General features: G+C 44.2%; 1 non-coding gene across 1 annotated transcript; it reads left to right on the top strand.

Moving 5' to 3' along the window:
• Positions 1 to 13,163: 13,163 nt before the first annotated feature.
• Positions 13,164 to 13,270, top strand: LOC131238428 (small nucleolar RNA R71). The gene has a single exon (XR_009167838.1). It is a non-coding gene; the product is annotated as a small nucleolar RNA R71 (small nucleolar RNA).
• Positions 13,271 to 25,523: the final 12,253 nt, after the last annotated feature.

Here is a 25,523-nt window from a genome sequence, read left to right on the forward strand (position 1 = left end):
AAGAGATTTGGGGTTGTTGTGTGTGATCAAGAGTGTGTACAGACTCGATCTCGGTGATCGTTTTCAGTAAACTTTCACCGATAGGTGCAACTAGAAAACCTACACTAATTCTAGATTTATCTCACACCCTCTTACACTAAGGTGGTGTCAGAGTGTGTTGTGCAACCATAACCCAGGTCCGGTTTAATCCAAATCATGCTCTGATACCAACTTGTAACGCCCTGAAATTCAAGGGTCGAGCATAACTCAGCTCCCGAGTTTCAAAGCATCACTTATGTAACATATGCAATGATGGATGTATGTTGTCTATATGAGTGTATAAAACATGGAGTAGATTAAGCCAAACTGCAAACATAATCTAAGAATAGGTGAAATCTGCAAGCGGAAGACTGAAGAAACATATGTATATCTATATAAGTCCCTTAGATATGTATGCTCTGTCAGGTTGTAATTACAAGTGTTTATTTCAAAATATAAGTATCAAAATGAAATCATCCATTACAAAATAAACCCTGAATCCCAGTAGCTCAGGACACGGCTCACATGAACCCGCCTGAGAACTGTATAAAGGAAAACGCGTCCTCGTCATCCTCATACTGCAGCTCTGCCTCGGGGGTCGCATCATCATCTGCATCTACGACAGAGTCTGGTTGGTGTTGAAACACCATCCCAGAATGTGGGAGTGAGTGATCAACTCAGTGGAACTATACAGTAAAAGTTAACACATTATCAATTCAATTAAGCAGCAATGATAAGGCAATATAATCAAACAAGTCCTAATTACTCTTATTAATGCAAGGATGTATGTAGAAATGATCCATGCCCTTGTCAGTCCTCCCTCAGCGTCTTCATTATGATACGCATGACAAACTCCTGTAGTGCTCCACAACGCCAAGGCACATGCAATGCGGTGCATGAACATGATTACTAAGTTGTTATTAGTCCTTTTCATACAGCAAGATTGAGAAGCTAACATACATTCCTCATATCAATTCCCAAATGGTGATCCATTCTAGGGTCATCAGTCCTAGACAATCTCATACGATATTATGGTTCTAGGTTGCTGCAAAGGGCTCGTCAACAATCAATGCATGCCTATCATACCTTAATTACTACCCTAAGGCTCGTCGCCTTAATGCAGTATCAAGGTATACCCGAGGTCACTACAAAGGGCTCGTCACCAATCAATGTAGGCCGACAGCACGAATATAGTGTCTCATACCACCATAATTGGCTCACGAGTCTAAATTGCTCACTGGTCACTACAGGGAGGCTCGTCACCCCAGCGTAGGCTGACAGCTCGATCACAGTGTCCCATACCACCATGCTCGGCTCATGAGTCTTAGTGGATCAAGGTACCATAGTTAACGGGATTGCACTGGTAAGTTTGGTACCCTAGATTCAAACAATAGCGTCCATACATGGTGAACATCCACCGGGACAATTGGGTTACTTGACGAGCTCGAATAGTACGAGTGCATGTTGAGTTGAACGTCAAGAAGTGCGTAAACACTCCGTGTGGCCAAACCACTGCCGACAACCCTAATACGACTCGAGTTCGTCAAACACGCCCTGCGTGGTGAAAATGACCTCAACCATAAATTTAAAGCTTGTTATCGATCCCTTAAACTATTTTATAGTCTCAAACACATTCAAGTATAATAGATATTTATACCAGCAATTCAGAACAGTAATGGATTAACAATTCTAATCATACACCATGTGAGCATTTGATGAATATCAACTTAACATGAATTCACACGTAAGTAGGGTCTAAGTTAAGTAGACAAAGAATGTAAATTGCATGGAGGAAATCATACACATCATTAAGATAGTTGAGAATCTCTTCTCAACGCCCATAAAAGGTATAATATGTGACACACTTATTCATTCAGATATTTCTACTAACACTTAGGCTACATATTCCAACATACATGATGTATGTTGGTGATAGCTCACATTAGGACAAATCGATTCCTAGATTACCCCTTCAGCCCGAGGTTGATTTTACTATCGATTTCATGCCTGGTGCGACACCTATTTCATTGCCCACCTATCGTATGCCTTCGAGTGAAATGGAGGAATTGAGGAAGCAAATAGATGGCTTGTTGAAGTTGGGTTTTATTTGACCTAGTGTGTCCCCTTGGGGAGCACCTGTTCTGTTTATCAAGAAGAAGGATGGTTCCTTGCGATTATGTATTGATTATCGCAAGTTAAATCAGGTGACTGTGAAGAACAAGTATCCTTTGCCCAGGATCGATGATCTTTTTGATCAGTTGAAGGGAGCATGGTACTTTTCGAAGGTTGATCTACAGTCAGGGTATCATCAATTGTGCGTTAAGAATGAGGACGTGCAGAAGACTGCATTCAGGACTAGTTTTGGCCATTATGAGTTCCTTGTGATGTCATCCGGTCTTACGAACGCACCGGCCGTGTTCATGGATTGATGAACAGGGTGTTTCAGCTGTTTTTGTTCCGATTCATCATTGTCTTTATCGATGACATTTTGATATACTCTGCGAGTTGGGAAGAGCACGAGGAGCACTTAAGAGCGGTTTTGGATACTCTCAAGAAGAATCAGTTGTTTGCGCAGTTCAAGAAATGTAATTTCTGGAAAGAGGAAGTCAAGTTCCTAGGACATGTGGTGTCCAAGGAAGGGATAGCTGTCGATCTCGCTAAGGTAGCTGTAGTTCAGGACTGGAAGCAGCCTGGTTCGGTCACTGAGGTGAGAAGCTTTCTGGGTCTAGCAAGCTATTATCGACGTTTCATTCGAGACTTCTCGAAGATAGCTAGACCATTGTCTCAATTGACACGGGACTTCAAGTTTGTTTGAAATCAAAAGACGAAAATAGTTTTTCAGGAGCTGAAGGACAAGTTGATGTCCGCCCCTGTGCTAGTATTGCCATAGCAAGGGGTTAAGTATACGATATATACTGACGCCTCTCGTGTTGGTCTGGGTTGTGTCCTTATGCAGAAGGACAGGGTGATTGCTTATGCCTCAAGACAGTTGAGGAAACACAAAGAGAATTACCCTACACACAACCTGGAGTTGGCAGCTGTCATTTTCGCATTAAAGCTCTGGAGACATTACCTCTATAGAGAGGAGTTCGAGCTCTTTTACGACCACAAGAGCCTTAAGTATATTTTCACGCAGCGTGACTTGAATATGAGACAACGCCGATGGATGGAAACATTGAAAGACTTTAAGTTTGATGTCTCTTACCATCCGGGCAAGGCAAACCTTGTGGCAGACGCATTGAGTCGCAAGAAGGCTATAGAGTTTGTGGCTCTACTAATGATAGCAGAATAAGACATGATGGAGTTTGTGCGAGACTTTGAGCAGAAACTTACAGTGAAAGAGCCGTATGAGGTTATCGCACACATTCGAGTATAGCCCTTCATTGACGAGAGGATCATTACAGCTCAGGTAGATGATGAGCTATTGGCGAAGATGAGAGAGCAGGTTGGTACTGATGAGGACTCCGAGTGGAGTGTTGGTTCAGATGGGGGCCTACGATATCGTGGCCGGCTATGTGTCCTAGATATTCCTGACTTGAGACGGGAGGTTCTCGAGTCAGCCCATAATTCAAAGCTTGCGATGCATCCCGGTAGCACGAAGATGTATCGAGATATGAGAAGATCTTATTGGTGGGACAACATGAAGGTTCACATTGCTGAGTTTGTATCTCATTGTCTCACGTACCAGTAGGTTAAGGCAGAGCAATGCCGACCTCCTGGACTGCTTCAGCCCATACCCATAGCAGAATGGAAGTGGGACTTCATCTCTATAGATTTTATTTCAGGGCTACTGAGAACGAAGAAGGGACATGACTCTATTTGGGTGATCGTTGACCGCTTAACGAAGTTGGCTCATTTCTTACCGATCAGAGTCACAAACTTTACAGACAAGTTGGCTAGGTTATACATCAAGGAGATTATACGTCTGCACGGAGTTCCCTTGGAGATTGTGTCTGACAGAGACATGTGATTCACATCTATCTTCTGGACTTGTATCCAAGAAGCGATGGGTGTGAAATTGAAATTCAACACCACGTTTCATCCGCAGACAGATGGGCAAACGGAACGTGTGAATCAGATTCTGGAAGACATGTTGCGAGCTTGTGTTTTGGATTTCAAGGACAGTTGGGATGATTGTCTCCCTTATGTAGAGTTCGCGTATAACAACAGCTTCCAGGTGCGTATCGACATGGCTCTCTATGAGGCATTGTATGGTAGCCCGTGTAGAGCACCGCCTTGCTGGGCAGAAGTTGGCGAGCGTAGTTTGATTGGCCCAAAGTTGGTGTAGGCGACTTCGAAGAAAGTTGACATTATTTGACGTCAACTTTTGACAGCCCAGAGCAGGCAGAAGAGTTACGCTGATACGAGGCGGCGACCGCTTGAGTTTGAGGTTGGAGACCATGTATTTCTTAAGGTTTCCCCTATGAAGGGAGTTTTGCGGTTCGGTAAAAAGGGAAAGCTCACGCCGAGATTTATTGGTCCATTTCAAATTCTAGATCGAGTGGGAGTGGTAGCATACCGCCTTGCTACGCCCACACCGCTTGTGGGCGTGCATAACGTATTTCATATTTCTATGCTGAAGAAGTACGTTCCTGATCCTTTGCATATTATCAGTTGGGAGCAGGTGCAGTTGAGCGAGGATGCCACATATGTACTGCGACCGACACGTATCCTGGACAGGAAGGAGCATGTATTGCGTAGCAAGGTCATCCCTCCTGTGAATGTACTATGGACACATCATAGTAAAGAAGAGGCTACTTGGGAGACTGAAGCTGAGGTCAGAAAGAGCTGCCCTCAGATCCTTGAGGAGTATGAGAAGGTACGAATTTCGAGGATGAAATTTTTCTTTAAGGGGGTTAGATTGTAATGACCCGAAAATTTTCGTGCAAAGACCAAGTACTACCTCAAATTCCTTAGAAGTTTATTGTGGGTTAATTAGCGCTAAATTCAATTGCTTATGAAATTAGCATCAATCACTTTAAATTTGATCTGCAGGACTCAAAACCTGTAGAATCATTAGCACTATATTACTCTAAAATCTGGGATTCAGCGCTAAATTCAGTTGCTCTTGGGAGTACTTGGAATCTTTGTATCGGACCTGGACCACGCATCGAAAGTCTGATAGTGAGGATCTTAGACATTTATGATCTCCTGGTTGAGCTTGACCATTACCTCAAAAATCAAGTCCAGATGATGTCCTGGGTCGATTTGCTTGAGTCCGGAGTGAAGAGTGTGAGAAAGATGAGAAATTAAATATGAAATTATGAAATCTGAGTCGTGTCGCTTACGCGCCGATTCTAAGCTTTTTGACCATTGGATTCTAACCCAATTTCACCCTCAGATCAGGGAAGATGGGCCGGGCATGTCACAGTGCTTGTGGGCCTGATCGAGTTTCAGTGACCGTTGAATTGAGGTTGGTCCGCCATGGTTGATCTGTAAATTCGATCGGTATGAAAACTCAGACTGACCTAGATCCATGGTCAGTGAGCTTAAGTCCGACTGCACGTGGAAAAAGGGACCACTAGAAGCGCTCCATTGGACCGATATAAACCCGATTTGGTTATAACCTAAGTATACCTTGGCCTTGGGGCTATTTTCATCAATGTTCGACCTATATATAGACCTTCAAACCCTCACTCTCTATTCCATGCGAATTTTCTAACCCTAGCTAAGAAAGAGAGAGGAAAAGAGAGAGAAAGTGAGAGAGAAGTTGGTGAATCATCTTGAGATTCTTTCTTGTTGCTCTACATCCTTAAACCATCACTTCTGAATCGTTATTCTGGCGATTCTAAGTTCATTCTTCGGTAAGTCAATCAAACCCTAGCCTGTTTTAGAGCTTAGAATAGTCTATGTGTTGATGTAGCTCATTTCTATTCAAGCCTTAGGTTATCTAGTCGCCATTGATGAAGACTTATCGTCTGAATCAGATCGGTGCGCTTTTTCTGGTTTAAGGTGCGGACTATATTCGTATAGGTTATGGTTTTCAAGGCTTTCAATGTCGGTTAATGGTTTATAATTGTTGTGGGTGCAATTTCACATGCCAAATGTGATGTTTATATTGCGTTCCTGATATATATGAGATAGATTGAGATTTGTGTATTCCTTGTGTATGTAGAAAGTATCGTATACATATGAAATACAAACATGTGCTTGCCATGATTTATTGTCATGTACTTATGCTAGTTGTATGTGTGTCAACTCCTTGGCAAAAGGAATTGTCCAAAGGTGTGTTATCACCAACATACGTCATGTATGTTGGAACATGTAGTCTAAGTGTTTGTAGAAATGTCTGAATGATCAAGTGTGTAATATATTATCCCGTTTACGGACGTTGAGAAGAGATTCTCAACTATCATATTGGTGTGTATGATTTCTTACATGTGATTTATATTCTTTGTTATTTAAGTTCAAGTACTACTTATGTGTAAATCCATGTTAAGTTGATATTCATCAAATGCTTCCATATTGTATGATTAGAATTGTTGTTCCATTACTGTTCTAAATTGTTATTATGAATATCTGTTATAATTGAATGTGATTGGGACTATGAAATAGTCTAGGAAATCAGTAACAAACCTTGAGTTCATGGCCGAGGTTGTTTTTGCCACGTAGGACGTGTTTGACGAACCCAAGTTGTATTAGGGTTGTCAGTAGTGGTTTGGCCACATGGAGTGTTTGGGCACTCTATGTCGTTCAACTCAACGTGCGCTCGTGCTAGTCGAGTTCGTCAAGTAACCTGACTGTCCCGATGGATGTATACTATGTATGGACGCTATTGTTTGAATCTAGGGTACCAAACTTACCAATGCAATCCCGTTAACCGTTGTACCTTGATCCGTTAAGACTCATGAGCCAGGCATGGTGGTATAGGACACCATGGTCGAGCTGTCGGCCTACGCTGGGGTGACGAGCCTCCCCGTAGTGACCAGTGAGCACACCAGACTCGTGAGGCGATTACGGTGGTATGGGACACTATATTCGTGCTGTCGGCCTACATTGATTGGTGACGAGCCCTTTATAGTAACCTCGAGCATACCTTGCTACTGCATTAAGGTGACAAGCCTTAGGGTAGTAATTAAGGTATGATAGGCATGCATTGATTGGTGACGAGCCCTTTGCAGCGACCTAGAACCATATGATCGTATGAGATTGTCTAGGACTGACAACCCTAGAATGGATCATTGTATGGGAGTTGATATGAGGAAGGTACCTTAGCTTCCCAATCTTGTTGTATGAAAAGAACTAATAATAACTTGGTAATCATGTTCATGCACCACATTGCATGTGCGTTGGCGTTGTTGGCACTGCGAGAGGTTGTTATGCGTACCGTAAGATGAAGACGCTGAGGGAGTGCAGGCAAGGGCATGCATCATTTCTTCATACATCCTTGCATTAACAAGAGTACTTAGGACGTGTTGATTGTATTGCCTTATCATTACTGCTTGATTGATTTGATATCATGTTAACTCTTACTATATAGTTCCACTGAGTTGATCACTCACTCCCACATTCTGGGATGGTGTTTCAACACCAACCAGACTCTGTCTTAGATGCAGATGATGACGCGACCTCTAAGGCAGAGAAGGAGTATGAGGATGATGAGGATGCGTTTTCTGTTATGCAGTTCTCAGGCGGGTTCATGTGAGCCGCGTCCTGATCTACGAGGATACAGGGTTTATTTTGTAATGGTTTATTTCATTTGATACTTGCATTTTGAGACACACATGAATGTAATTATAACCTGGCAGGCTATGCATATCTCAAGGACATATACTGATATTTATACTTCTTTAAGTCTTCCGCTTGCGACTTTCACTTATCCTTGAATTGTGTTGTAGTTTGGCTTAATTTATTCCATGTTTTATGCACTTATATAGACAATATACATCCATCATTAAATATGTTGCATAAGTGATGTTTTGAAACTCGGGAGCCGAGTTATGCTCGACCCTCGAATTTCAGGGCGTTACACATCCACAACAATAATAAACCATTAACCGACATTGAAAGCCTTGAAAACCATAACCTATACAAATATAGTCCACACCTTAAACCAGAAAGTGCACAACAAATCTGATTCAGACAATAAGTCTTTGTCAACGGCGATTAGATAACCTAAGGCATGAATGAAATGAGCTACATCAACACTTAGACTATTCTAAGCTCCAAAACAGGTTAGGGTTTGATTGACTTACCCAAGAATGAACTTAGAATCACCGGAATAACAATTCAGATGCGATGGTTTAGGTAAGCAGAGTAACTGGGAAGAATCTCAAGATGATTCACCGACTTCTCTCTCACTTTCTCTCTCTTTTCCTCTCTCTCTCTCTCTCTTGGCTAGGGTTTGGAAAATTCGTATGGAGTTGAGTGTGGGGGGTTTAAGGTCTTTATATAAGCCTAATATTGATGAAAATAGCCTCAGGGCCAAGGTATACTTAGGTTATAACCAAATCGGGTCTATTTCGGTCCAACGGAGCACTTCTGGTGGTCCCTTTTCCACGTGTGGTCAGACTTAAGCTCCTTGACCATTATCTAGGTTAGGCTGAGGTTTTTATACCAATCGGATTTACAGATCAGCCGTGGCGGACCAGTTTCAATTCAACAGTTACCGAAACTCGATCAGGTCCACCGGCACTTTGATATGTCTGGGCCATCTTCCCTGATCCGAGGGTAAATTTGGGTCAGATTCTGACGGTCAGAATGCTTAAAATCGGTGCGCAAGCGACACGACTCAGATTTCTTAAATTCATATTTAATTTCTAAATAATTTCACCTTTCTCACACTCTTTACTCCAGACTCAAGCAAATCGTCTCAGGACATCATCTGGACTTGATTTTTGAGGTGATTGTCAAGCCCAACAAGGTGCTCATAATTGTCTAAGATCATCGCTATCGGACTTTTGACGCGTGGTCCAGATCCGATACAAAGTTTCTAAATACTCTCGAGAGCAACTGGATTTAGCGTTGAATCCTAGATTTCAGGGTAACATAGCGCTAACGATTCTATAGGTTTTGGGTCTTATAGATCAAATTTAAAGTGATTGGTGCTAATTTCACAGGCAATCAAGTTTAGTGCTAGTTAATTCACATTTAACTTCTAAAAGATTGAGTCCCAAAAGAATCCCGATTGAGGTGGTGCTCAGGTCTATGCATAAAATTTTCTGGGATGTTACACGAATGGCCTATTACAAAAATGTGAGCCCCCATCACTAATGATGGCTTGAGGCATTTTGAACTGGGAAAGGATGTTCTCTTTTAGGAATTTAATGACCATTTGATGGTCATTGTTCCAGCATAGAATCGGTTCGACCCATCTAGTGACATAATCTACGACAAGCAAAAGATTAGGGGAATGGTCCCATGAAATCAATGCCCCAGTAATCAAATGCTTCAATGATCAGAATGGGGTTCAGAGGCATCATATTTTGACAGGACAATGCTCCCAACTTCTGACAACACTCGCAAGCTTTGCAAAGCTCATGAGTGTTCCTGAACATAGTGGGCTAGTAAAAGCCACATTGCAGAATCTTGGTCGTGGTCTTTTTAGCAGAAAAATGACCGACATAGGGCTGAGAGTGACAAAAAGAAATGACACTTTGATGTTCATTTTCTGGCACACATCTCCTTAAGATTTGGTCTGGACAATATTTAAACAAATACGGATTATCCTAGAAAAACTTATGAATCTCGGCGAAGAATTTTTTCTTATCTTACGTAGTCCAATGTGTCGGCGTGAAACCTATGGCAAGATAATTAGCAATATCTACAAACCAAGGTGAATGGGAAACTTTGAACAATTGTTCGTCATGGAACATGTCATTTATATGTGTCGTCTCAAGGGAATCAGAGAGATCAAGGTGGGAAAGATGGTCAGCCACTACGTTCTCTACTCCCTTTTTATCTTTTATTTCCAAATTAAATTCTTGGAGTAGGAGGATCCATCTAATCAGACGAGGCTTAGCATCATTCTTAATAAGAAGATACTTGAGTGTCGCCTGATCTGTGTAAATGACAATCTTGGATCCAATCAAGTAGGACTTAAATTTATCCAAAGCGAACACTATAGCTAAGAGTTCCTTTTCAGTAGTAGAGTAGTTCACTTGGGCAGGATTTGGGGTTTTACTTGTGTAGTGTATAACATAGGGCTTCTTGTCTTTTCTCTGGCCTAGGACTGCCCCAAGAGCATAGTCAGATGTATCACACATAAGTTCAAAAGGAAGGCTCCAATCGGGTGGTTGTATGACAGGTGCAGTGTTTAACATGCCCTTGAGCTTAGTAAAACCTTCCTGACATTACATAAAGTATGAGAGAGGTGACTAAAGTCCTTTATGAATCTCCTGTAAAAACTGGCGTGTCCTAGAAAGGATCGCATGTCTCATATGTTCTTGAGTGGATGTAGTTTAGAGATAAGATCAATTTGAGCCTTATTTACCTCAATTTCCTTAGACGAGATAATATGTCCAAGGATAATTCCCTTATGAACCATGAAATGACACTTCTCTCAATTGAGTACCAAATTCTTTTCTTCACATATTTTCAGCATGCATTTAAGGTTCTCTAAGAAACATCTAAAAGATGGACTAAAGAGAAAGAAGTCATCCATGAAGACCTCTAGATATTGCCCCACCATGTCAGAAAAAAAATTCATCATACATTGCTGAAAAGTGGCGGGGGCATTACACAGTCCGAATGACATCCTTCAGCAAGAAAATGTGCCAAAGGGATATGTGAACGTGGTCTTTTCCTGATCTTCAGGGGCCATCTCTATCTAGTTGTATCTCAAATAACCATCATGGAAACGGTAATAGGAATGACCAGCTAGCCTTTTCAAAATTTGATCGATAAAGGGAAAAGGAAGGTGGTCCTTCCTCGTAGTAGTATTTAACTTCCTATAGTCAATGCACATTCTCCAACTAGTAGTGATCCTAGTTGACACAGTTTATTGTTGGCATTAGCTACGATGGTGATTCCAAACTTCTTGGGAACCACCTGAGATGGACTCACCCATTGACTATCTGATATCAGGTATATGATACCCACATCCAATAATTTAAGAACCTCAGCCTTAACCACTTCCTTCATGTTTAGATTTAGTCTACGTTGGGATTGCCGAGTGGTCTTTGCATTATCCTCAAGATAAATGCGGTGAGTACAAATCGAAGGGTCAATTCCCTTGAAGTCCACAATCGACCATCTAAGGGCTCCCTTATGCTCGATGAGAGTAGATATGAGCATACTCTTATGTTCTTGCTCAAGGTAGGAAGAAATCACTGCTGGGTATGTCTCATTTTGACCTAAATAGACATATTTCAAATCAGAGGGTAAAGGTTTTAGGTCAAGCTTTGGTGCCATGAGGTTAAACGGTAGAGGCACCACATTAGTTTGGGGCAATTTTTCAAACTGTGGCCTCCACTGTTTAACTTCAAGTACCGGTACATCATCAAGCATCGCACCCGTCTCCTTAATCATATCATCATCTAAATCATGGGAGTGGGCCAAGCACATCTCTAGAGGGTCAGAGGATAAGTTCATCAAAGTTCTATCTTCCACGAAAGAGTCAATCATGTTAATGTCATGGAAATCGTCATCATCCTCTAAATTTTTACCTGTGTTGAAAAAGATATTGAACTCCAATGTCATATTCTTGAAAGACATACTCATAACCCCATTCCTGCAATTAATGATTGCATTTGAAGTGCCAAGGAATGGGCGACTAAGAATGATGGGAATTTGAGTGCTCATGTTACTGATGGGTTCCATATGGGTTCTGTATCTAGGACAACAAAATCTACCGAGTAGTAGAATCAGTCAACCTAGACCAACACATCCTAAATTACCCATCTCGGTGCATGAACTAGGCGGTCAGCAAGTTGTAAAGTGGTTACGGTGGGTTTCAATTCACCAAAACCTATTTGTTTGTAGACCCAGTAAGGAATCAGATTTACACTCGCTCTAAGTCAAGAAGTACATGCTCAATCCGGTAGTTCCCAATTACGCAAGCGATGGTTGGGCTATTGGGATCTTTGTACTTTTATGGCACGCCTTACTTTAGGATGGCACTCACTTTTTCAGTTAAAAAGATTTTCTTTTTGATACTTTGTTGTCTTTTGGTTGTACACAAGTCTTTCAAAAATTTGACTTATGAAGGTATTTGTTTTAAGACATCAAGGAGAGAAATATTGACCTTCGCTTGTTTCAACACCTCTAGAATCTCCTGAGAGTTAGAGAGAGGTTTTGGTGTAACCAACCATTGGGGGAATGGGGCAATCGACTTGTCTTAAAGTTCCGGTTCCAATTCTTGTGGAGCAATGCTAGGTCTATCATCGTTTTACTCTTTCGGGTCCTTATGCTTTTCAGACCTAATCGGAATAGTTTTGTCAATGGTCTTCCCACTCCTAAGCATGGTGATAAATTTAGCTTGCTCCATCTAATTTGAAGAGCTTGGATCCCTTTTCTCGTATTGCAGTTTAGGATTGGGGAGAGGTTAAGCAAGAAGCATTCCCCTTTCTATAACCATAACACATGAATCCACCTTTTCTATGTATTTTGTAAGTTCTCGTATTGCTTCAGTAAGCTCTTAAGTTTGTGTAGAATTTTGAACTAGTGCTTCTTGAGGTTTCAATTGATTTGGAATTTGATTAAAGAAACCTTGAGGGGTACAGTTTGGATGATTTCTCCAATTAGGATTGTATGTATTGGAGGTAGGTCCATTAAAAGGTCTTTAGTAATTATTCATGGCATTGGATTGCTCATTCAACACCTCTTGAAATGTAGGTATTGTTGGACAATTTTCAGTTGTGTGAACGTTGTAAGCATAAATACCGCAAACAGTTTCCTTAACATTATCCTTCTCTAATTCCATGGCTTCGAATTTCCTTATGAGATTAGACACTTTAGCATTAATGTCATCATTCTCTTTCAGAAGGTATAATCCACCTCTCTCCTTTAATTGAGTGGGCCTAGAAGTGGTGCTTGATTTTGGGTAAGTGTCCCATGATTGTGCGTTTTCAGCAAGTCTATCTAAGTAGTCCCACACATCATCAACATTTTTATTCATGTCTTCCCCATTGCACATTGTCTCAACCAATTGGCGCATGGAAGATGTCAATCAATCATAGAAAAAGTATGTAATGCACCATGTTTTAAAACCGTGTTGTGGGCATGAACTAACAAGATCCTTGAACTGCTCCCAACATTGGAAGAATGTTTCATCCTCCTTTTGGGCAAAGTTCATGATTGACTTTCTATGGGTGTTCATTTTATGATATAAAAAAAATTTCTTTATAAACTCCCTTATCATGTCAATCCATGTGCCAATAGATCTGGGATGTAGTGAATGCAACCATGTCATAGCTTTTTCTTTCAAAGAAAAGGGAAAGAGTTTTAGTCTGACCGTGTCCTCAGACACGTTAGGAAAATATAAAGTGGCTAAGATCTCATCAAACTCTTTCAAGTGTAGATATGGACTTTTAGATTCAAGTCCATAGAATTTTGGAAGGAGTTGGACACCCCTGGTGTCACGCACCGAACTCGAAAACAGGGCTTACAACAATTTCGATCTCCGAATCCGGCACCGACAGCCTCCGTAGAACCCCATTCTCGGCTCCTGGTACCCATTTACCAGGTTCCAATCCTAGGATCCTATAAGGAGGATTTCTAATGTCAATTTAATTCGTAATGAGCATAATTACAAGCATAACCCACAAACAATAACCATAAGAACACCATCACAAAATCCACTAATATAATCATTTGAGTACAATGCTAAAAGGGAAATACATAAATTGAAAATCAAGCTCCAAAAGATCGCTGCATGCTCCAAGCTCAACACTGCTGCACCCTAACATCACCTGTACACATCTATCGTGTGTAAGCTTATAGAAAGCTTAGAGGGTAGTGTAAGTGTGTGCACAAGGTAAGTGCCAAGTATTCAATACAATACCATCATCATACAAACCGGAAATACTGGTAATCCGTAAATCGTACAATATCGGAATAAATAGAAATACTGACAAGATCATGAATTATCTGAGTAAACAGAAATACTGAATAGTCCATGAGTCAAACCACATCAATGTACATAACACAGGTCAGTTATACAAATGAGGAGCCAAATATCAAATGCCGATGATACAACGTAATCTACAATTCTTAATGAGTTCACGTATAGCGTCAGCCGTGCCTAGACCATATAAATGCATAAACATAGTAATCCAAAATACCATAAGCCGTAGATGTAATGCAATATACAGTGCGAATGGAATGACCATGCTGAAGTGTGAAGTCAGGATGATAGTACGTAGTATCGCAGGCTAAGGGGTCCACCACAAGGGACTTCTATCCAAACCAGTCCCATACTTAAATTTGGATAGTCAGACTTAATGTGGTAAACTCCTGATCTCAGGTTAGTCGCGCGCCCCAACCGAAATCCTGGCCATTGCAAAGGCACACATAACAAATAGTTGCGCACCACCAACCCGAGTGGATAGTTGTAACGCCCTGAAATTCGGGGGTCGAGCATAACTCAGCTCCCGAGTTCCAAAACATCACTTATGCAACATAATTAATGAATGATGTATGTTGACTGTATTAGCACATAAACATGGGATAGATTAAGCCAAAACGCAGATATGATTCAGGGATAAGTGAATAAAGCAAGCGGAAGACTTATAGTAAAATATGTGTACAAGTGTAAGTCCCTGAATTACATATACAACCAGATCGTGTAAAAGTGTTATTTATCAAAATTATAAGTACAAGTTACATCATTTCAGTTCCCAAAATAGTCATCCCATAGGTCCCGCGTAACAGACCGAGGCTCGCTAGAACCCGTCAGAGCATATAGGAGAAGGCGGCCTCGTCGTCATCCAGCTCCGCTCTGCCTCGGACGTCGCATCCACATCTGCAACATCGGGGCCTAAGACAGAGTCTGGTGGGTAACACCGCCCCAGAAGCGTGGGAGTGAGTGATCAACTCGGTGGAACAATAAGGCACTGGTTAACATGCTATCATTTCAATCAAACAGATGATAAAGCAAGACAATTAAATAAATCCTAAGTACTCTTGTTAATGCGGTATGAATGCAATATGATGCGTGCCCTCACGCGTACACCCTCGGCGTCTTCATCTTACGTTACGCATGACATCGCCTCAAAGTGCGCCACATCTACAAAGCACATGCAAATGCGGTGCATGGATATGATTACCAAGTTGTTATTAGTCCAATTCATACAGCGAGATTGGGAAGCTAAGATACCTTCCTCATATCACCATCCAACAGTGATCCATACTAGGGTCGTCAATCCTAGACATCTCATACGATCATATAGTTGAGGTCGTAGCAAAGGGCTCGTCACCAATCAATGCACGCCTTTCATGCCCTTACTACCACAGATCGGCTCGTCACCTCCTTGCGGTATCCGGTATGCTCGAGGTCACTACAAAGGGCTCGTCACCAATCAATGTAGGCCGACAAAGACGAATATAGTGTCCCATACCACCATAATCGGCTCACGAGTTTAGTTGCTCACTTTGGTCACTACGGGAGGCTCGTCACCCGAGCGTAGGCCGAAGCTCGACCACGGTGTCCCATACCACCATGTCCGGCTCATGAGTCTTAGCGGATCGGTACCATGGTTATTAGGATTTCACTGGTAAGTTCGGTACCCTAGATTCAAGCATAGCGTCCATACATGGTTAACATACATCGGACAATCGGGTTAGTTGACGAACTCGACTAGCACGAGCGCACGTTGAATTGAGCGACATAGAGTGCGCAAACACTCCGCGTGGCCAAACCACGCCGCCAACTCTAATACGACTCGGGTTCGTCTAATGCGTCTCACGTGGCGAAAGCAATCTCAACCACGACCAAAGGGTCAATTACCGATTTCTGGACTAAGGGATAGTCCCAAACATCCTACACTACGACAAATATTCATATGGAATGTAAAACAGTAATGGAACAACCACTCAAATCATGGTGCATACACATCTGAAGAATATCAATTTAACATAAATGTAAGCATAGGAATGCTTGAATTTAAATAACTTGGACTGTAAATGCATAAGGAAATCATGCGCATCCATAGAAGTATTGAGAATCACTTCTCAACGCCCGCATTTAGTGTAATCAATTACACGTAGATCATTCATGCATTTCTACAACCACTTAGCATTCATGGAACAACATACATGACGCATGTTGAAATACATGCACTTAGACAATTCCTTTACCAAGGAGTTATCATACATGCATCTAGCATACATACATGACCAATAATCATGGCAAGCACAAGTGCGTATTTTATACGTATACGGTACTTTATAAATACACTTAGAATACACAAATCTCAATATAGCACATGCATATCGGAAAGCAATGTAAACATAACATTTGACATGTGAAATCTCATCCATAACAAGAATAAATCACTAAGGGATTGAAAGCCTTGAAAACCATAACCTATACACTTAAAGTCCGCACCTTAAGCGAGGAAAGAATAGCCGAACTGATTTAGGACGAGTTGTCTTCGTCAACGGCGCAAGAATACCCTAAAATAAGGATAGAAATGAGATACAACAACACCAAGTCTAATCTAAGCTCTAACACGGGTTAGGGTTAGGTTAACTTACCCCAAAAGAACTCAGAACCGTCAGAGGAACGATTCAAAGTAAAGGTTCAAAGGTGAAGAAGAACAAGGAAGAATCAAGATGATTCACCAACCAATCTCTCTCACTAACTCTCTCTTTTCCACTCTCTTTCCAAGCTAGGGTTAGAGAAAATTCGTATGGAAATGAGAACTAGGGTTTAAGGACTATATATAGGCCTTAAAATGATGGAAATAACCCCAGGGTCAAGGTATACTTAGGTTATAACCAAAGACGCCTTTCTCGATCCAACGAAGCACTTCTGGTGGGCCTCTAACCACGAAAGGTCGGACTTAAGCTCACTGACCATGGATCTAGGTCAGGCTGAGTTTTCGTACCGACCGGCTCTACAGATCAGCCGTGGCGGACCACACTCAATTCAACGGTCACGGAAACTCGATCAGGTCCACAAGCACTAGGATATGCCAGGGCCAACCATCCGATCGGAGGGTGAAATTGGGTCAGAATCCAACGGTCGGATAGCTTAAAATCGTCACGCAAGCCACGACTCGAATTTCATAAAAGCTTATTAAATTCCAACCGTTCTCACACTCTTCACTCGAACTCAACCAAATCGACCCAGAACATCGATCGACTTGATTTTTGAGGTGAAGACCAAGCCCAACTAAGTGACCGGCCTACGATCATCGCCATCGGACTTTCGACGCGGGTCAGGTCCGATCCGGATCTTCCAAAAATTCCCGAACACCTGGATTTAGCGATGGATCCCGGTCTGAGTAACGTAGCGCTCACTAATCAACGTTTAGAGCCATGCGGATACAATTTAAAGTGATTGATGCGAATTTCACAAGCAATCAAGTAAAGCGCTAATTACCCCAAAAACAACTACTTAAGGAAAGATTAGCACAAAAATTCCAAGGTCGTTACAATCTACCCCCTAAAGAAAATTTCGTCCTCGAAATTCATACCTTCATATAATCCTCGAGGATCGGAGGGTAGGTCTTCCTGACCCTGCTGATTCCCAAGTAGCCTCTTCACGCCATGATGCGACCATAACACCTTCACGAGAGGGATAACCTTGCTCGCAGTACCTGCTCCTTCCTATCGAGAATACGTGTGGTTGCAATACATAAGTGGCATCCTCACTAAACTGCTCCCAACTAATAATATGCGAAGGATCGAGAACGTACTTCTTCAGACATAGAGATATGAAATACGTTATGCACGCCCGCAAGAGGTGTGGGCAAAGCAAGGCGGTAAGCTACCGCTCCCACTCGATCCAGAACTTGAAATGGACCAATAAATCTCGGCGTCAGCTTCCCCTTCTTACCGAATCGCAAAACTCCCTTCATAGGAGAGACCTTCAGAAAAACATGATCTCCCACTACGAACTTAAGCGGTCGACGCCTCGTATCAGCATAACTCTTATGCCTGCTCTGCTCGAAGTCGACGTCGAATGATGTCGACCTTCTCTGAAGTCACTGCACCAACTTCGGGCCAAGCAAACTACGCTCACCAATTTCAGCCCAACAATGGTGCTCTGCACGGCGACCATACAACGCCTCGAAGGGAGCCATGCCATACGCCTTGAAACTATTATTATACGCGAACTCGGCATACTGAAGAATCATCCCAACTGTCTTTGAAATCCAAAACACAAGCTCGCAACATATCCTCCAGGACTTGATTCACGCGCTCCGTCGCCCATCTGTTGCGGATGAAACGCAGTCTTCGAACTTCGTCACACCCATCGCTTCAGGATACGAGTCGGAAGATAGATGTAAACAGCGTGTCTCTATCGGACACAATCTCCAGGGGAACCATGTCGACGCACTATCTCCTTGATATACAACCTAGCCAACTCGTCTGCCGAGTAAGTGACTCGATCGGTAAGAAATGCGCCGACTTCGTTAATCGATCGACGATCACCCAAATAGAGTCAAATCCCTTTTCTCGTTAGTAACCCGAAATAAAATCCATAGAGATGAAATCCCACTTCCATTCGGCTATGGGCATTGCAGCAACCCCGGAGGTCGGCGATGCTCTGCCTTAACTTTTGCACGTGAGACAACGAGAAACAAATTCAAACTGGACCTTCATATTGTCCCACCAATAAGACCTCTTCATATCATGGATACATCTTCGTGCTACTTGGATGCATCTCCAAGGTTAGAACTATGGGCTAACTCGAGAACCTCACGTCTCAAGTCAGGGATGTCGGGAACACATAACCGGCCACAAAAACGTAGGCCCCTATCAGAACTAACACTCTAGTCGGAGCTCTCATCTGTACGCTGCCTCATCTTCACCAAAAGCTCATCATCTGCCTGAGCTGCAACGATCCTCTCGTCGATAACGGGCTTTACACGAATGTGTGCGATAACCTCATACGGCTCAACCACCGTAAGCTTTGCTCAAAATCGCGCACGAACTCCAACATCTCCCACTCGGCTCATCATCGGAGCCGCAAACTCAAAGCCTTCTTGCGACTCAACGCATCCGCCACAAGGTTTGCCTTACCGGATGGTAAGAAACATCGAACTTGAAGTCCTTCAATGTTTCCATCCATCTTTCGTTGCCTCATATTCAAATCACGCTGCGTGAAAATATACTTAAGGCTCTTGTGGTCGCAAAGAGCTCGAACTCCTCACCATAAAGGTAATGTCTCCAAAGCTTTAATGCGAAGATGACAGTGCCAATTTCAAGTCGTGCGTAGGGTAATTCTCTTCGTGTTTCCTTAACGGCGAAGCATAAGCAATCACCCTGTCTTCTGCATAAGACACAACCTAGACCAACGCGAGAGGCGTCGGTATATATAATATACTTAACCCCTTGCTCTGCAATACTAGCACAGGCGACGTCAACTTGTCCTTCAGACTCCTGAAAAGCTAACTCCGCTGCTCACTCCAAGCAAACTTCAAATCCTTCCGTGTCACTGCGACAACGGTCAGGCAATCTTCGAGAAGTCTTTGAATAAAGCGTCGATAATATCCTGCAAGGCCAAGAAAACTCCTCACCTCGATAACCGAACCGGGCTATTGTACCATAGTTACCTTGGCAAGGTCGACGGCTATACCTTCCTTGGACACCACATGTCCCGGGAACTTGACTTCCTCTTTCGAAAAATCACACTTCTTGGTGCGAAAAGCCGATGCTCCCTAAGAGTACCCAAAACCGCTCTTAAGTGCTCCTCGTGCTCTGCCCGCCCAAATAAATCAAGATGTCATCAATAAATACAATGACGAATCGAAACAGGAAGGCCGAAATACCCTGTTCATCGGATCCATGAACACGGCCGGTGCGTACGTCAGACCGACGACATCACAAGGAACTCATAATGACCGGTTGGAAGCGGTCTTACGTACGCTCCCCATCCTTGAGCGCAATGGGATGATACCTACGATGCGGATCAACCTTGAAAAGTACGGTGCCCCCTTCAACTGATCAATCAGATCATCAATCCTGGGCAAGGGGTACTTATTTTTCACAGTTACCAAATTCAACCTGCGATAATCAATACACAATCGCAAGGAACCATCCTTCTTCTTCACAAACAAAACAGGTGCTCCCCAAGGAGACACACGGGGCCGAATAAAACCCAATTCTAGCAAACCATCTATCTGCTTCCTCAACTCCTCCATTTCACTCGGAGGCATCCGATAGGTGGGTAAAGAAATGGGCGCGGCCCGGCATAAGATCGATAGCAAAATCAATCTCACGCGAGGAGGTAATCCAGAATCGACTCAAACACATCTTCAAACTCGCAAATCCGGCATACTAACCAACGCCGACTCGGCCGAACCTCCAAGAGAGAAGAATAAAAATCAATACGAATAGGGTAATTGACACTGGGAAAGTAACAATCTCGCCCTCAGTCCATGGATTGTCACCGATCTCGCTTCACAATCAATCTCGCCGCATCCTCGTGAGCCAATCCATACCCATAATAACATCGTAGTGATAAAGCGGTGCGACTAGCAAATCAACACGGATCGATCCACTTCCCGGATCGACCAAACAATCCATACAACGCTTGCCCAAGGCGAGGACATCCCCGTAGCGGTAGTAAGCGTCACTCCTTGCATAGAAACAGATCTCAAACCCAAACGCCTAACGCCGCATAAGAAATAAGAGAAGTAGTGGACCCTGTATCCACTAACACAGAAACGGGAATACCTTTAATATGCGTTGTCACCTCAAAGGACCTCGGCACCAAGTCAGACATAGGCGCTTCATCTGAAAGCGCATGAACACGAGCCTGCTGCTGACGATTCGGCGGAGGAACCATGGGCCGCTGAGGTGGCCTGAAACCAGAACAGTCTGAAGGATGGATGAGCTGGCGCCGATCGAAGAGGAGGAGGAGAAATAACCGAGGCATCGGACGGCTAACCCTCTGCGGTGGAGTAAAACCACCGCTCGCATACGGGAAAAGCGAAACGGTCCAAGTGCCCAACCTTTCCACAATAAGAACATCTCAGATCAGCTCTCATCTGCTGAGCGGGCGGCGCTGAACGCCTTGGAGGAGAATCAACACGCGGCCTCTTGCCGAGGAAAGGTGCAGCCCTTGGAAATCCGGTCTCGGCCTAGGAGGCATCGGTGCTCGCATGCGGGACGCTCTATCTCCGTCTTGCTCTCTCATAGACATGCTCACTAGCTCGCATTCACACATAGTTTAAAGAAACTTGATGCATTTCACTCGCACCCCTCGAGAAACGCCGCATCCTCATCGGTTGACGCCCAGATCAAAGGAACATACCGCCCCAACTCGTAAACCGGTTCTCATACTCCGTAACCGACAACCCTCCTGGCGGAGGCGAAGGAACTCACTCTCCTTCTCATGTCGGTACATCAGGAAATACTTCTCGTGGAAGCGCGCCTCAAACGCTGCCACGACCACACGAAGTCCTCTTCGACAGTGCGAAGCACACTGTCCCACCACAACCTGGCCTCCTTCTCAAACATGAAGGTGGCAAGCTCAACCTGCTCGACCTCAGAGCAGTGCAACGGCCTCGGCATCTTAGAGATGCGGTCAATCCAATACTCGGCCTCCTCGGGTCTGAGAACCCGCAAAAGTAGGAGGTCTCAAGCGCTGGAATCGCTCAATGCCGCTGGCACTAACACTGGCACTGGCACTCCCGGATGGAGGCATAGGTGAAACAGTTGGAGTCTCCACCGACTGAGCAAAGATGCCGGCCATGGAGGAGAGGAACTCCTGCGGCTGTTGCTGCTGCTTGCTGCTGCTGCGCTGCTGCTGCATCAACAACATCATCTGCTCAAACCTATCAACAGGTGAAGCGAAGAAGGTGCATGGCTCGGCTCAGAACCGAGGGTGTGATGGAGGAGCCATAGGTGTCGACCCAACACCGGCACGAGATGGACCCGCTTGCGGATCCGAATGGCTATCGCTCAAGGGAGGAACCCCTGCAAGCGACTCACAGAGAAAGACGGGGCGAAGTCTTCGAACCCTTAGGAGGCATACCTACATTAAATAAAAGGAAGCAAACATTCAGATTATAAGTCACATAATCCATCCACACAACAACAACACAGCACAACACCAAAACAAACCACATGCATTCCATTAACCAAAATCATCGCAATACAAGTAGTGCAGCAATACATGAATCACGACTAGGAAAGCATGGAAACAACAACATCTAACACTACAAACAACCACAACTACTACAACCACTAACAGCTACAACACTACAACAACACCAACTACAAGCCAACAACGGCTACACACAGAAAGAAACACCAAACAAAGCAAAGACGGCCACGACGATGCTACTCGTCGGAATCAGGAGACGGAGGCGGAGCACCCTTATCCTGCAAGCAACACAGGATAGACTTCAAAGTCCGGGACATCTTCTTGAACTTGTGCTTAACCAAGCCTCGAAGATCCACCATCTCCTGGCGTAAAGCAGCTTGCCCTTCTTCAAGCCGTGTAAGACGGGCATCTCTGGCAACCTGCTCTGCGCCCTGCTCTGGCACCACAGGAGGAGAGCGATCACTCGAATCCTGTGCCCCAATCTCTTCCTCGTCTTGCTCTGCTTCTTCCTCAGACTCCGCACCACCTTCAGCATAACTCTCATCATCACTCTCAGACCGGCCTCACCCTCAGAGGCAAGCCGACCAGAACCAACCTCCATCAGCTTAAGGGTCCTCAAGTTGATATAGCGAACAGGGACCGGCTTCTCAGCTCCAAGCCTATAGCCAAACTCATGTGCGATCTTGCAAATGAGGCGGCCAAAGGGAAGAGACTCGGTCCGTCTACTCGAACGAGCGATGAGAATAATCTGACGCAGGACGTACGTCGGCACACACAACTTCGCATCTTGCCCCATCGATATAGAAAATCTACCATCGGCGCGTACACTCATTGCGGTTGCTCCACCTTGGATACACATTGAAGCGTAAAGATGTGGTGAAGCAAAGCGGAAGTCGTCCGTCATGTGAGAAGCCAAAAGACTCCTATTCGGCTGCCATTCGACTGACGACCACACAAGGATCGGGTGCGACGATCCCTCTCGCGCACATTGTCCACATTCTTGCTGGCATGCACTTCCCCAAGTGGCACCTTCAAGAGTCGGGATATCAAAGCAACATTGACAATTCCAACTCGACCGCTACCACAGGAAATCTTGAACTGCAGAGGATCCAGCGAAGGCTCCAGAATGTTGGCATAGAAGGCCCGAACAGTGCTAGCATTCGCGCGATACTCGCCTTCGAACAAGGGACCCCAACCAGCCCCTTCTAGGCGCTCCTACAAAAAGAACTCACCAAAGAGCCGCGGATCAACATGAGCCTCAAAAAGGACTCTACGCCCCTCATAGACTCCATGCGACAATTCCGCCAACAAGGTCCTACGGAGAGCTCGAGGATCGAGGTCCCGCTTCTCTGGAACTCGCGCGTGGCGGACGTGCTAGCGGCGGCACCTCTCGGCCTCCGTGCACGGGTTGGGCGGCTCGGCCCGGCTTCATCCACGGGCGCTCTCTTCTTCCCCATCAAGGAAAGAAGGGAAGAAATGGAAAAGATGGCCGTCACAATCTCAAAGAGGGCCATGAGAAATGAGAGAAAGAGAGAAATAGGAAGATGGTGAAGCTTCCACACAACTATGAGCCAAAAAGGGAATGAAAGGGCTCAAATGAGAGGGAAAAATGGGGAAATCAGCAATGGAATAGAAGATTTGAGAATGGGGTGATGGGTTTGCACGAAAATGGAAGGAAGATGAAGATTTGGGAGAGATTTGGGAGAGTTTGGAGAGGTTGTTGAAGAAAAGGAGAGCTTGGAAGAGGGTTTTGTAAAGGAAATAGGTAAAAGGAGTGGTTTTAAAGTGAAACCCGTGGAGGGGTGGGCCACACAAGCCTCATGGACGATCGGCCCGCGTCGGCCCGGCCCGCCGACCGGCGATCGATCCCTCGCCGAACCGGCGATGGCATCGCCGGTCTCTGGACATCTCGGCGATGCCTCGCCGATTTGGCGAGGTCCTCCTGGTCCTCCTTGGTCCAAATGATGTGGTTCCCCACCTGGGCCCACAGAAAATGCCCCGATTGGCCCCTTGTGTAATTTGAAGCTTATCGGGTCATTCTGACAGAACATACAAACAGTGATTTCTGGAAGGTTTAAAAATGAATAATGGGAGGGTAGACCATCTACACTCATTAATAGAGGGTCTAGAACAGGTTTCGGGTCGCTGTGTGTGATCAGGTAAGGGTACAGACTCGATCTCGGCAAAGGTTTTCAGGAAACTTTCGCCGATAGAAACTACGGAGCACAAACACAAAGCGATGATAGACCCGCACCCAATTACACTATAGTGGTGACAACGTGCGGTGTGTGACCATAACCAAGGTCCGGTTTAATCCAGATCATGCTCTGATACCAACTTGTAACGCCCTGAAATTCGGGGGTCGAGCATAACTCAGCTCCCGAGTTCCAAAACATCACTTATGCAACATAATTAATGAATGATGTATGTTGACTGTATTAGCACATAAACATGGGATAGATTAAGCCAAAACGCAGATATGATTCAGGGATAAGTGAATAAAGCAAGCGGAAGACTTATAGTAAAATATGTGTACAAGTGTAAGTCCACTGAATTACATATACAACCGGATCGTGTAAAAGTGTTATTTATCAAAATTATAAGTACAAGTTACATCATTTCGAGTTCCCAAAATAGTCATCCCATAGGTCCCGCGCATGACCGAGGCTCGCTAGAACCCGTCAGAGCATATAGGAGAAGGCGGCCTCGTCGTCATCCAGCTCCTGCTCTGCCTCGGGCGTCGCATCCACATCTGCAACATCGGGGCCTAAGGAGTCTGGTGGGTGTGAAACACCGCCCGAAACGTGGGAGTGAGTGATCAACTCGGTGGAACAATAAGGCACATTGGTTAACATGCTATCAGTTCAATCAAACAATAATGATAAAGCAAGACAATTAAATAAATCCTAAGTACTCTTGTTAATGCGAGTATGAATGCAATATGATGCGTGCCCTCACGCGTACACCCTCGGCGTCTTCATCTTACGTTACGCATGACATCGCCTCAAAGTGCGCCACATCTACAAAGCACATGCAAATGCGGTGCATGGATATGATTACCAAGTTGTTATTAGTCCAATTCATACAGAAGATTGGGAAGCTAAGATACCTTCCTCATATCACCATCCAACAGTGATCCATACTAGGGTCGTCAATCCTAGACATCTCATACGATCATATAGTTGAGGTCGTAGCAAAGGGCTCGTCACCAATCAATGCACGCCTTTCATGCCCTTACTACCACGGATCGGCTCGTCACCTCCTTGCGGTATCCGGTATGCTCGAGGTCACTACAAAGGGCTCGTCACCAATCAATGTAGGCCGACAAAGACGAATATAGTGT

This window comes from Magnolia sinica, chromosome 2 (genome assembly GCF_029962835.1).
Source record: "Magnolia sinica isolate HGM2019 chromosome 2, MsV1, whole genome shotgun sequence".
NCBI lineage: Eukaryota > Viridiplantae > Streptophyta > Magnoliopsida > Magnoliales > Magnoliaceae > Magnolia > Magnolia sinica.